This window comes from Penaeus monodon, chromosome 4 (genome assembly GCF_015228065.2).
Source record: "Penaeus monodon isolate SGIC_2016 chromosome 4, NSTDA_Pmon_1, whole genome shotgun sequence".
Taxonomy (NCBI): domain Eukaryota; kingdom Metazoa; phylum Arthropoda; class Malacostraca; order Decapoda; family Penaeidae; genus Penaeus; species Penaeus monodon.
The window spans coordinates 10,460,048-10,475,047 of record NC_051389.1 but is presented as its reverse complement, the minus strand read 5'-3'; the positions used below and the strand labels follow the sequence as shown (position 1 = coordinate 10,475,047).

Genomic DNA, 15,000 nt, shown 5'->3' with positions numbered 1-15,000 from the left:
AAAAGTCAGCATTTAGAAGTGGGGGACCGATCTAGATGGATGAAATGATGGATAGTCTATGAAAAGTGAAAGGCCAAGAAGTTTAACGTAAAAGTATTGTTAGTTTATCCGCGAGTCGATTTAGATAAGGACGATTTCGGATGTCAAGTTAAAGCTAAGTGATAACAGTTTGTGTAGTGATAGTCGTATCAAAATACACTGAGGTTAATCGACTCTCAGATGAATAGATAGACCGACATGTGTAAAAAAATATACATCGTTTCTTCACATACGCATATATATATATATATATATATATATATATATATATATATATATATATATATATATATATATATATATATATATATATGCATACACACACACACACACACACACACACACACACACACACACACACACACACACACACACACACACACACACACACACACACACACACACAAATGGTATATAGAATTGTATTACCAATCCTTGCCTCTCTATAATAATAGGAACAGCAACAGCAGCAACAACAACAACAACAACAACAACAACAACAACAATAATAATAATAATAATAATAATAATAATAATAATAATAATAATAATAATAATAATAATAAATCGTTAATGATGATAGCAGTAATAACTTATATTACTCATAATCTATGATGATTTTTATCATTATCGTTTTATCATCACTGATATTACTAGTTAAAGCTTTATCTAACAAAAAATACTATTACTACTAATAGCGATAATGATGTTAATAATGATAAACAATATTGATCATGATAACAAGAGTAACAAAAAAAAAACAGTATCATCAATGAATATATTGAGAAACAAGACTGTAGCCAAGTAAAGTAAGAAGACAGTGTTAAGACAACCGACAGCTGTAGCGTGCGTGAGTGAGGAAACCACAGACCAACTTCCTACTCATGATGAGTCGACTGGCCTGATGGTCTAGGGGTATGATTCTCGCTTAGGGTGCGAGAGGTCCCGGGTTCAAATCCCGGTCAGGCCCACACTTTTCCTAGTAATTTGAGAAATTGAATGATGAATAATATGTCGACTTGTAGGATATACTGGTTTACTAGATAGTAGTAAAAGTAGATGAAATTAACAGAAAATTTATTGTGTTACGGTTATAGTAAGAGTAACACTAATAATGATGATAACAATAATAATAATAAAACACTTGTAGTAATCATAATAGTGATATTAGTAATGACACTACTACGATTAATAATAATGATAGTGTTGGTAATAATAAAAGTAATAATGATAACAGCAACTACAACAATAATAGTAATAATAACAATATTAATAATACAATAAAAATAATAACAATAATAATGATAATAATAATTGTGACCGTAATAGTGATAGTAATGATAAAAATGATAATACTACTAATGATAATGGTAGGTGTATCAATAATAATAATAATGATAATAGTAATAACATTGATAACAATAACACTGGTAATAATAATAATAATAATAATAATAATAATAAATAAAAAGATATAATAAAAATAATAGCAACAATAATAATATTAATGATAACGGTGATAATGATAATAGTAGTAATAAAGATGATGATGATAATGATGATAATGTCAATAATAATGATAACAATAATTATATAAATAACAACAATAAGGATTATGGTACTATAATAATAAATAAAAATTCCATTATGTTCTTTATATCGTATCTGTAACAGGTGCGAGCGGAGCTATGATGAGCGGCAGCCGGAGCTCGCAAGAGAAACTTAACAGACTTTCTACTACATAAGTAGAAGCCGGCCTGATGGTCTAGGGGTATGATTCTCGCTTTGGGTGCGAGAGGTCCCGGGTTCAAATCCCGGTCAGGCCCGTAATTTTCAAACTGAAACTAAAATTACCCAGAAAATTGTATAGCTTACGGTTATAAAAGTGAAATTTTTGACCTTTTTTGTAAGTCAGTCAGCAACTCTGAGGCTGACGCCTCAGAGTTGCTGACTGACTTACTGTGTCATGCGTGTCAAACACCCACGGCCTGCTACACAAGTAGCTATGTGTTTAGATTATCTTGATTTTTTATTTTTCCTTAACAGGTAACTTATATTCTGTTGCAAGTTGGCTTATATCAGGGGTTCTTAAACTGGGGTCCATGGAGATCAAATAATATATGTATATATATATATATATATATATATATATATATATATATATATATATATATATTGTATATATTAAAGTTTGATAATACTTTGTGTATCAGATCTATGTATTGAGACAATCAAATCTAACAAAGAAAGTATATTATATACAGTGCATGCAAACTTGTGTTTATGAGAATATTTCTGGGAATGGGGTCCATAGCTGTCATGAGATCATTAAAAGGGTCCGTGGTCTTTAAAAACGAACCAATGTTTTATATATTCTGAAATATATAAGGTGTATAAACATGATATAATATATATATATATATATATATATATATATATATATATATACATATATATATCATATGTATACACTATACATTGCTATTGTATACTATATACAATATCTTGCCGTCAAGTGTCAGTTTCAAGTTTCTTGACTTTTTTTTTCTGTCACCCCTCCGTTATCCACCAAGACTGCTTATTGCCCACAGATTGAGACTATCTGTACATTCCTAGTATCAGCTCAGAGGAAATGGAATGGTGGAGGAAGATCTTCATTCCTGCATGAGAATGTGCGTAGGAAAGTGTTGGGGTTTCTTTGCGAAATGCCTACACTTGTTTATAGTGTTAAATTGGTAGTTTTGCAGTGGATGTAAGAGACCTACTATTTGCGTGTGTTCCCCTCTTGTGGTTTCTGATTGTACATTCTCCTAGTTTTCGTAATTCATTAAAAAATATATTGCATACACCATATGGTCAGGGACAGATTCATAAAGGGGGCACAGGAGGCAATTGCCCCGGGCCCCTAATACAATAATAATAATGACAATAATAACAAAAATAATAACAATAATGATAATGAGAGTAATTCTAACGATAAATAAATGAACAACAATAATGATGATAATGAAATGACAAACAACGATAGCAAGAAAGAGCTGAGCTGATGACTGGCAGCCGGAACGTGCATGAGTGAGCAACAGATAGACCGACTTGCTCATGCTTTGAAACCGGCCTGATGGTCTAGGGGTATGATTCTCGCTTTGGGTGCGAGAGGTCCCGGGTTCAAATCCCGGTCAGGCCCACACTTTTCAAATAATGAATATTAATTGACAAATTGTATGGTGTAATGTTTCAAAAGTAAAGATAACAGACAGAAACACCTTCCGTACTAAACCATGCGAAAGCCTAAATGTTGTGAAACGGAAATGATCTTGCATATATAATAAAAAACTGGTTATATTCGCACACATACATGCATATGAAATATACATGTAGGTGATATACGTATGTGAGTTGGGAAACATTTCTAAAAATTCAGGGTTGTGTAGATTTGATCTTAGTGTTTCTTATCATACTTTTCGGGTTAGCGAATCTAGCTAAAATTATTACTCCTTAGTATTTCATTCTTATTGAACAAAACTGCTTTCACTATATTACTGAAAGTTAACCCCTTTACGAAATATTTTCCTTAATCATCCACAAATACATACATACTTATATACATACATACATATATATATATATATATATATATATATATATATATATATATATATATATATATATATATATATATATATATATATACATACATATATTTCTCAACTTTATCAATTACTAATCGCTACGTCTATATTCCTTTTCTGATTAAATTATTTCACTTATCATCTCTGAAGTTATATTCTTTGCTTCAATTCAGTTGTTTATTTTTACCTACCTAGAACTAGCTACGTGCTGCAGTTTATCTCATTGAAAGAACTCTTCACTGAAATCTCTCACTCTACATGTAACCTAAATCGATTTGGCACATCAAGCATGTTAACCTACTCACCCAAAAGTATTGATAATCATGCACACACTTTTGTATACATGAATGAATATTTATGTATACTTGTATGATATTTGTTTATATGATGTATGTATGTATATATACATGTATTGTGCGTGTATGAATGTATACCTGTATGGATGATACACAGTAATACAGGGAACTCAAGTTCACTTTTCTACACATCTGCTTGTAACAGAAGCCGAACAGCCACAATACGCCTTAGGTAAATCTTAGCTGCAGTTTACGAGTCATGCTGTAGAGTGAGTCTCAGGGTTGCTGACTGACTGTGTCGTACGTGTGAAACACTTACGGTCTGTGACATATACCTTTAGGTTACTTTGACTCAGCTCAAATTGTATAATTCATGTAATATGTTATAAGTTTTATCATTACCACTCTATACTATATACACTACCAAGTTAACCCTGTTCTAAAAAAACACACATGTATATAGGAATATATATATGCGTATGTTTGTAGGGATACTTGTGTATTTGATGCTTATATACATGCATGTATCTATGTATCCATATATGCGTATTTATGTATTTATGTATGTATTATGCATGTACGAATGTGTGCATGTATGTATGATAATAATGTAATGAACTCAATGTCACTGTTAGCATCGCAAGTAAATATGCTACACAGTACGCAACATAAACATCGGCTTAGCTGTTGCTTACGAAGAAACAGTGAGGCAAGTTCAGGCAGTTGAGCTAAGAGAAACACTGAGCGAGTAAACCTTAGGGTTACTGAGTGACTGTGTCGTGTCTGTCAAATACCCTCGGCCTGCGACATATATCTTTCGATTACTAATTGATAGGCATTTTCGCTTAAGAGGCAACTGAGTTTTTAATATAGCAAATGGGATAGTTCATGTAATATAAATGTTGTATATATACACACAATATCCTATTCGGTTTTCCGAGTTTTTACCTTCGAACTGATATTCGCGGATTTAAATTGATCAGTCTGTTCCTAGTATCAGCTTAGAAGAAACATGATGGCTGAGGAGGATCTTTACTTTAGCATGAGAGTGTGCTGATGACAAAGCATAAAAGTCCGATGAAGGTGAAGTTTATTACCTTCTTGGTGCTGTCAGCCAGTTACTGTGAAACACATCTGGCCCATTAAAACTATGAGATGTAAAGTCATCCTTTCGTGAAATAAAGTAGTTTGCTCGGTCGGGGTTTCTTAGCGAAATGCCTAGGTTTGTTTACTGTATCACATTAATAGTACTGAATTTGCAGTAGACGTTATAGACTTACTGCTTGTGTGAGTGTGCATGTGCGTCTGTATGAGTGTATTACCCTCTTGTTGTTTCGCGTGCCTCCGCAAGTGTGGTTTCAGATCCTAACATGCATAAGATCACGAAAACAATTATGAAAATATTTGATGATATTGGTAATAGTAATGATGATAATAACAATGATATATCCTGCTGCTGATAAAAGTCATATTATTTATGATAATGATAATAGTGATAATATTGATAATGATAATATTCATAATTATGGTTATATACATAAAAATAATGTTAATGATGATGAAATAAGAAACTGATTCCACAATACCATAGCGACAGCAGGAAAGCCTGGAGCTATGGTGACTGGCAGCCGAATCGTACATGAGTGAGCTACAAATATACCGACTTTCTACAATGCTTTTCGAAACCGGCCTGATGGTCTAGGGGTATGATTCTCGCTTAGGGTGCGAGAGGTCCCGGGTTCAAATCCCGGTCAGGCCCGTAATTTTCCAATGAAAATAAAATTTGATTCAGAAAATTCCGTACTAAATTGGTTATATTCGCACATATAAATACAAATAAAATGTAAATGTAGGTGATATATATGTTGTGAAACATTTCTAAAAAATCATGATTATGCGAATTTGATCTTGCTTTCTTATACTCTTATAAATTTGATTTTTATTGTCACAAAACTGCTTTTACTAAAAGTTAACTCCGTTATTACTGAAAGCTAACCCCTTTAAGAAATACTCTTTAATCATCCACAATATATATATATATATATATATATATATATATATATATATATATATATATATATATATACATATTTCTCAATTTTATCAATTACTAATCACTGAGCCTATATTCATTTTCTGATTAACCTGATTTACTTATCTTTTCTTAGCTTAAATTCTTTGCTTCAACTCAGTTATTTAATATTTATTCTACCTACTTAAACCTATCAGCGTGCTGCACAGTTAGCTCATTAAAAGGACGCTTCACTGAAATCTCTTACTCTACAAGTTGCCTAGATCGATATTGCACATCAAGCAGTATTACTTTATTCATAAAAAATGTATTGATAATCATGCACATACTTGTATATATAAATGAATATACATATGTAATATGTGAATAGCAAAACACTCTTCCGTGTTGATACAATGGAAGAAAAAACCACAATACAAAAACTAGATTTATTGAAAATGAGACTACAGTTTCGAAATCCACCTGGATTCCATCTTCAGGTCTGAAGATGGAATCCAGGTGGATTTCGAAACTGTAGTCTCATTTTCAATAAATCTAGTTTTTGTATTGTGGGTTTTTTCTTCCATATGTAATATGTATATATATTCACACACACACACACACACACACTCACACACACACACACACACACACACACACACACACACACACACACACACACATATATATATATGTGTGTGTGTGTGTGCATGTGTGTGTGTGTGTGTGTGTGTGTGTGTGTGTGTGTGTGTGTGTGTGTGTGTGTGTGTGTGTGTGTGTGTGTGTGTGTGTGTGCATATATGTATGTATTATGCGTGTATGAGTGTGTATAGTAATATAGTGATTTCAAGTTCACTTTTTTACATCTTTGCTTGCAACAGAAGCTGCGCAGCTTAATATATTGCACAATATGCCTTAGTCTAACTTAGCTACTGTTTACGAAAAAAAACTGAGGCAGAGTCAGGCTGTTGAGTGAACTGACTAAGCAGGGAGTCTCGGGGATGCTGACGTGTGAAACACCCACGGCCTAAGACATATATCTTTAGATTACTTTCATTAATAGTTTGAATTGATAAGTATTTTCCTTGTTATAATCTAACACTATAAACCTAAACATTTCGGTAAAAAACCCGACCGAGCAAACTATTTTATTTCGCATAACGGAAGGATGACTTCATATCTCACTGTTTTAACGGGACAGGTGTGTTTGGTTCAAGGATATAACTTTCACAGCAACTAGATTGACAGCACCAAGGTAATAAGCTACACCTTGATAGGACTTTTATCCTTTGTCCTCAGCACATTCTCAAACTGAAGTGAAGATCATCCTCCGCCATTGTTTCCTCTGAGCTGATACTATGAATGGACTGATCACTTTAACCTCACTTCTCGTAACGAAGATAATATCGTCGTAGGATACTGTACGTATTATGTAGTTGTAATGTATAAAATACATATTACTATACAATCTATGTATCTAAATACAAGGAAATATATCAGTTCATTAAATCTATTAATCAAAAGTCATCTAAATATATATGACGCAGGACGTGGGTGTTTGACACGTATGGCAGTCAGAAGTAAGGCTTACGCTACCCTTAGCTTGTTGTTTTTCACTGGTGCGTTTGTTGTTATTGTAGAGACGTGGCTAAACCGTCTATCTCGGTTTGACGGCGGCATAAGTCCGCCAGAGCCCAGGATGAGGTCTCTTGGCCAAACAATATTTCTGTCGCCGTATTTAGTCCGCTGAAGCCGTGCTGATTTCAGAGTAGCCAAACTATATACAGCCGTGATTAGTCCGTTAAGGCTTATCGTCAGCAGAAGACAAGACTAGAGAGATATTTGTATAATATTAAGGTTTAAATATCAATCCCGTTCCAGCGTTTTATTTTATTCAATTTCCTGAAAATACTTATGTACAATAGACTGAGAGCTTACAAGTATTTTTGTCAAAGTAACTATGCCAATAAAGAAACAATTGTCAGTGAAACATAAAAAAAGATAATATACTTTACAAAATACACACATCAATATCATTTATTATATGAAAAATAAATAAAAGTAAACCAGAAATGCATGTGTACTGGATTTTTTTTTTTTTTTTTTTTTGGGGGGGGTGTTAACTTGATGGTAGGATGTATATACGATACAATGTATAAAATATATGGCATTTCATGAATTGTACAACTTAATGTATTATAAACTCAATTAAAACTATCAATTAAAACCATCAATGAAAGTAATCTAAAGATATATGTCGCAGGCCGTGGGTGTCTCACACAAAACAACCCCGAGACAGACGTGCTCAGTGCCGGCTTAGTCAGCTCACGCAACTGCCTGACTCTGCCTCATTGCTTCCTTCGTAAACAGCAGCTAAGTGTACCTAAGGCATATTTGCAGTATATTTAGCTTCTCAGCTTATGTTACAAGCAGAGGTGTAGAAAAGTGAACTTGAGTATAATACATGTACACATTTATATACACATAATACATGCATATATACATATGCACAAACATACACCGATGCATACATACAATAATAAATCATATACATATATGCATACACACAAATATACATATAAATATACATATATGTATTCATTTATGTATACACACACGTGTGTACATGAGTATCAATTCATTTTTTTATGCTTGATGTCTCATATCGATTTAGGTAACTTGTATAGTAATTTCAATGAAGCGCCCTTTTAATGAGATAAACTGTGCAGCACGTTGATAGTTCTAGACAGGTTGAGTAACAATTATACAAATGAACTGAAGCAAATGCTATGACTTAAGAGGGATAAGATGTAAATCAAATTAACTAGAAAAGGAATATAGGCTCAGAGATCAGTAATTGATAAAGTTTAGAAACACACACACACACAACACACACACACACACACACACACACACACCACACACACACACACACACACACACACACACACACACACACACACACACACACACACACACACATACACATATTTATATTTATATTTTCTGGATGATTGAGGTGAATATTTTATAAAGGGGTTAGCCTTTAGTAATATGGTAAAAGCAGTTGTGTGTCAGTGAGAATGAAATACTTAGGAGTAATATCTTAGAGTCGCTTACCCTAAGAGTATGATAAGAGACACTAAGATCAAATCTTTACAGTCCTGAATTTCTAGAAATGTTTCCCAACTCAAATACGTATATTTCCTACATATATGTTTTATATGTATTCATATGTGTGCGACTATAACCAGTTGTTGATCAATATTTATCATTTCCCGTTTCACAGCATTTAGGTTTGGTTTGGTTTAGTGGGGAAGGTGTTTTTGTCTTTTAGTTTTACTTTTGTGACATTGCGCCATAAGAAAAAAAAAAATCAAATTGTGGGCCTGACCGGGATTTGAACCCGGGACCTCTCGCACCCAAAGCGAGAATCATACCCCTAGACCATCAGGCCGGTTTCAAAGCATTAATTGGAAAATTCTATCTTTAGGTGACTCATGCATTTCGCAAAGAAAACCCAACTAAGCACTTTATTTCGCCAAACAAAAGGGTAAATTTACATCTCAATTTAACGAGATAAACGTGTTTGGTTCAATACTATCTCTTACTCAACAGCTGGTTTGAAAGCACCATGCAGGCGGTAAACTACAACCTGATATAATTTTTACGACTCTGTCCTTATTCATGCTCATGCAGGAGTGAAGATCTTCCTCCACCATCCTATTTCCTCTGAGCTGATACTAGGAATGTACAGATAGTCTTAATCGCCCTTCTCCAAAAATATTCACATAAATACAACTTTGCATGTATTGTGTATAATGCAATTTATTTATTGAGGTTTGGTTGTAAGGAAAAAATAAATATATAAGGATATCGATTAAGGTAATGTAAAGACATAGCTACGTATGTAGCAGGCCGTAGGTGTTTGACACGTATGACACAGTCAGTCAGTCAGCAACTCTTAGGCTGACGCGCTCAGTGCCTGCTTAGTCAGCTCACTTACCTGTCTGAACTTGCCTCACACTGTGTCTTCGTTAACGGCAGCTAAGGTTTACCTAAGTCGATGTGTATATTGCATATTGTGAAGTATATTTCAGAACAAGAAGTAGAGAACTTGAACTTGAATAAACTGTATTGTGTATTACACCTATATACTAACATGTATACATACATACGTACATGCATACATGCATACACATTAACATATTTACATAAATGCATACATACATATTAACATACATGAAAGCACACACACATATTAACATACATAAATGCATACATATAAACATACATAAATGCATACATACATATTAACATATATAAATGCATGCATACACACCTACACGTATATGCGAGTGTGCATGATTATGAAAACATTTTGTGAAGAGGGTTAACATGCTTGATGGGCCATATCAATTTAGGTAATGAGCGAAAAAAGTTGAGAAGCACTTTTGTAAAGAGATTTCGCTGTTGATAATTTTAGATAATCAATCAGTCAATTAGTGTCATGTTAATAGTTTTGAATCTGCAATATACTTAATAGATTTGATGTGTGTATGAGTGTGTATGTATGTGCACGTGTGTATGAGTGTTTCCCTCTCGTTCTTTTATGTAGTTTCAGATGATAACATGATAAAATCATGATAGCAATAATGATGAAAATGTTATTAGTAGTGATGATAACAGGTACAATACCAGGATTGATACTGGTAATAATGATAATAATAGTGATACTTTTACTGCTACTGATAAAATAATTATGATAACTATGATAATAAACGTGATAACCGTAAAAACAATTATAATGATAATATTCCTAATAAAGACAATATGCATAAATCAACAATAATGACGATACTGAAATGAGAAACTGATTCCACAATGCTCCTCAGGCCTTAGCGATAGCAGGAAAAAGCGAAACTATGGTGACGTCAGCCGAATTATGCATGAATGAGTTACAAAGATACCGATTTCATAACAGTAAAGAATAATAGACAAGAACACTTTCCTTACCAAACTGTAGTGAAGCCTTGATGTTGTGAAATGTGAAATAACTTATATTGGTCATTAGCAACTGGTTATATCCGCACATATATGTTAATGCTTTATGTGTGAGATGTGAAATATATCTAAAAAATTCAAGATTGTGCAAGTGTGATCTTCACGTTTGTTACCACTATAATCTCAGAGTTAACGAATCTGTCTTAATTTATTACTCCTGACTAATTATTTCATTCTTATTTCAAACCCTCGAACTCAGATTGCCGTCGTGCCAGTCTTGAGTCCGATGCTCTAACCACTCGGCCACCGCGGCCTAATTCCAACGCTGTAACCACTAGGCTATCGAGGCAGCAAAGTATTTTTTTATGTCATGCGCGAGGGCGTCGACGATCATGCATTTCCATCCTACTTTTTTTTTTTTTGAGAGTTGCATGATTTGACTAGGCAGAATACGGAATTAGTTTGCCGTTGTTTTCTTCCGGGTGTTTTTATCGAGTCACCATCTCTATCTAAATGGTCGGTGACGTCCCACACGGACCCCGCCCTTCGATGGCTCTTGTTTTTATTGCCTCTGGGAATTTAGCTACCCTCCTCACCAAGTAAAATTGATGGGTTGCCGGTTTAGTCGCCGACGATTCGACCTGAGACAGGTAGTACAGGGTTACGTGATACCTGTAGCAGGCAAACACCTGACCTGACAGTCATACTACCCCTATTCACAAAAAAAAACATATTAATACTCATTGACATAAATGTATATATGAATATATACACATATATGCATATATCTATGTATATTATATAAATGCATATTTTGTATATATACGTGTGTATGAATGTATGTATACATGTAATTTGATTAATAGTTTGAACTGATATTTCTGTTTTCCTTGCGAGGCAAGTGAATTTATAATAAATCAAGTCGTATAATTCCTGAAATAAAAGTTACGTATATATTTTATACATAATCACTGTATGCTGTATACATTATCCTACCGAATTTCTTTGCGTTTTTTTTCTGTCTGCCTCCGTTACACCAACATTAACATATTACTTCCAGGTTGAGAATTGCAAGTTTAAAGTAATAAGTCCCTTCCTAACCAGTCCATTCAGCTAAGAGAAAACAGGAAAAACATCTTCACTTCATCACGAGAATAGCACATATATTTTTGTTGTTAACCATTACTGAGAGCAAAGTCTAAAAAAATCGGTTCAAGGTGTAGTTTCTTACCTTGGTACAGATAGGCTAGTTGCTGAGAAGGTAATATTCTTGGACCAAACACATTTATCCCGTTAAAACTGTGTGATGTAAATTTGCCCTTTCTTTTTTTGTGAATATAGTGCTGGATTAGGGTTTCTTTGCGAAATGCCTCTAGTTGTTTATAGTAGTTTTGATTCTGCAGTAGACTGAACAATGTGCACGCGTGTGTTTGTATGCGTGCGTGTGCGTGTGTTCCCGTCTTATTCTTTTTCCTGTGCGGTAATTGTGAATTCAGACGATACATATTATACAGTTTACTTTATACAGTATTCAGTATGACCATCGGTATTTTGTTGCATCCTCTCTGGTATACGGACCATCGCAAAAATAGAATAATGAGAACACCTGTTCGGATAAAACGAGATGAAAATTATAACAACAATCCTTATAACAATGATAAGAAAATATCATCAATAGTAATGGTAACAATAGGTACAGCAATAATACTGATAATGAGAATGACAATAAGAAAAATATTTAACTGATAATATTAACTATAATGATAATGATAACATTAATAGTAAAAATAAGAATGATGTTGATTATAAAAGCAGAAATTATGCTGATGATAATAGTAATAACTATAATATTAATAATAATGATAATAGTATTAACAATATTAATGATAACAACAACAACAACAACAACAACAACCATAATAACAACAACAACAACAACAACAACAACAACAATAATAATAATAATAATAATAATAATAATAATAATAATAATAATAATAATAATAATTGCAATGATGAGGCTGTGTTGATAATAATAAAAAAATAATGATAATAATAATAAAAGAATAATGATAGTAAAAGTAATAGCAATAATAAAAATAATGATACACACAAAAACAACAATAATGATGACGGTAACGTACTGACCAACAGTGATTCCAAAATGCCTCTATAGGCCTTGGCGATAGAAAGAAAGCGCGGAGCTGTGATGACTGGCAGTCGGAGCGGCGCGATTGGGATAGACTGACTTTCTCTTAAGTAAAAACCGGCCTGATGGTCTAGGGGTATGATTCTCGCTTTGGGTGCGAGAGGTCCCGGGTTCAAATCCCGGTCAGGCCCGTGATTTTCAAAGTATGAATATTAATTTTTAAAGATTGTATGGCGTAATGTTACAATAGTAAAAATATCAACAGAGTGTTCTGCAGAAGACTAAATGCTGTGAAACGGGAAATATCCTTAGATATATTGGTCGTCAACAAATGGCAATATTCCCACACATATGTACAAGCATTTGTAACTATTATATGTATGTGAGTTGTGAGATATACCAAGAACTTCAGGATTGTGCAAGTGTGATCTTCGTGTTTATTACCATCATAGTCTCACGGTTGACGGATCTGTTTAAATTCACTGAAATGATATTTTTGCCTTGTTACTGGATGCTCTATAAACTATTATCTTTCTTAATCATCCACAAATACTTTTTACTCAACTACATCAATTCCTAACGACCGAGTCGATATTCCTCTTGTGATCAGATTTACTCATCTTTTCCGAGGTTGTATCCTTCATTTCGAGTCAGCTGTTTCATTGCCACTACCTTTCTAAAATCATAAATGTGCTGCACAATTTATCCTAGGAGTCGATAGCTTCATTGAAATCTTACTTTTGGCTCGTTATCTAAATTGATATGGCCTATCAAACATGTATTCACGCACATACGTACATATATCAAACATTAAAATACATAAAAATCCAGAGTACACCGTATCCTATTCTTGGCGAATATTAGTTATGGAAATGAAAATCTTTTGTAGGTTATCCGTGTGCTAAAGGCTCTTTCCTGCGAAGCCTGAGTACCAAGGCATTAATTTGATAGGAAAACAGACAACTGCCGACATAAAGTTACCTCTGCAGCCACGAACAGTCAATGCAGAATGTATTAGCTTGCTCAGCCAATGAAGCTACACAAAGTCCACATAAATACTTATATGGACTTTGAAGCTACTAGCTTATTGACAAGGAGGTTAGCTCGATCTCACCGGGATATGACGCATGTTTCAAAATCCAGTTTGTCCCTGCTTGTCTTCTTTTAAAAAAATATATAACTCTAATTTGCAAAATCTTTATACTGGTAGAGTAATGGTGATCATGAAATAGTAATGATAATGATAAAGATGAGAAATCAGCGCAGGAAATAAAATATAATTAAAGATAACTGTTGATATTATAAATTCAGTCATGCATCATATCATTAAACAGTCAGGGCAATCATATCAAATGTTAAAGCGCTGTTATTGTTGCAGCAAAAATAATGAAAAATATAATCACTACAGTTTGGATTCTTGCAATTATGACCATTGTTCCCCGATCTCTGTTATTTTCTTTGTTACATTATAGCATTATTGCTATTATTACTAATGTTCATCACACACACACACACACACACACACACACACACACACACACACACACACACACACATATATATATATATATATATATATATATATATATATATATATATATATATATATATATATATATATATATACATACATAGAGAGAGATAAAAAAGAATACAGTGGGTATGCAAGCATAATTGTGTGCAAGCCATTAGCTTCCAAAAATCTTGACCAAGGATGACCCAAGCAGAGCAAGTCTCTTGCGTAATCCGTCAAGCCTTCCACCTCTACGCCCCCCCCCCTGCTGAGCCCGGCATCGCCACCGCTCAAGCACTGTCCCAGTCTACCTTATCTTGCGTGTTTACCTCTGTGTTATACTCGTTCAACAATAGAGA

The 15,000-nt window shown here is 33.7% G+C and overlaps 6 non-coding genes across 6 annotated transcripts; 5 read left to right on the top strand and 1 right to left on the bottom strand.

Moving 5' to 3' along the window:
- Window positions 1-937: 937 nt before the first annotated feature.
- Window positions 938-1,009, top strand: Trnap-agg. Its single transcript has one exon. It is a non-coding gene; the product is annotated as a tRNA-Pro (tRNA).
- A 784-nt stretch (window positions 1,010-1,793) lies between these two features.
- Trnap-ugg lies at window positions 1,794-1,865 on the top strand. Its single transcript has one exon. It is a non-coding gene; the product is annotated as a tRNA-Pro (tRNA).
- Window positions 1,866-3,151: 1,286 nt separating this feature from the next.
- Trnap-ugg lies at window positions 3,152-3,223 on the top strand. The gene has a single exon. It is a non-coding gene; the product is annotated as a tRNA-Pro (tRNA).
- A 2,428-nt stretch (window positions 3,224-5,651) lies between these two features.
- Window positions 5,652-5,723, top strand: Trnap-agg. Its single transcript has one exon. It is a non-coding gene; the product is annotated as a tRNA-Pro (tRNA).
- Window positions 5,724-9,360: 3,637 nt separating this feature from the next.
- On the bottom strand, window positions 9,361-9,432 carry Trnap-ugg. Its single transcript has one exon. It is a non-coding gene; the product is annotated as a tRNA-Pro (tRNA).
- A 3,815-nt stretch (window positions 9,433-13,247) lies between these two features.
- Trnap-ugg lies at window positions 13,248-13,319 on the top strand. Its single transcript has one exon. It is a non-coding gene; the product is annotated as a tRNA-Pro (tRNA).
- Window positions 13,320-15,000: the final 1,681 nt, after the last annotated feature.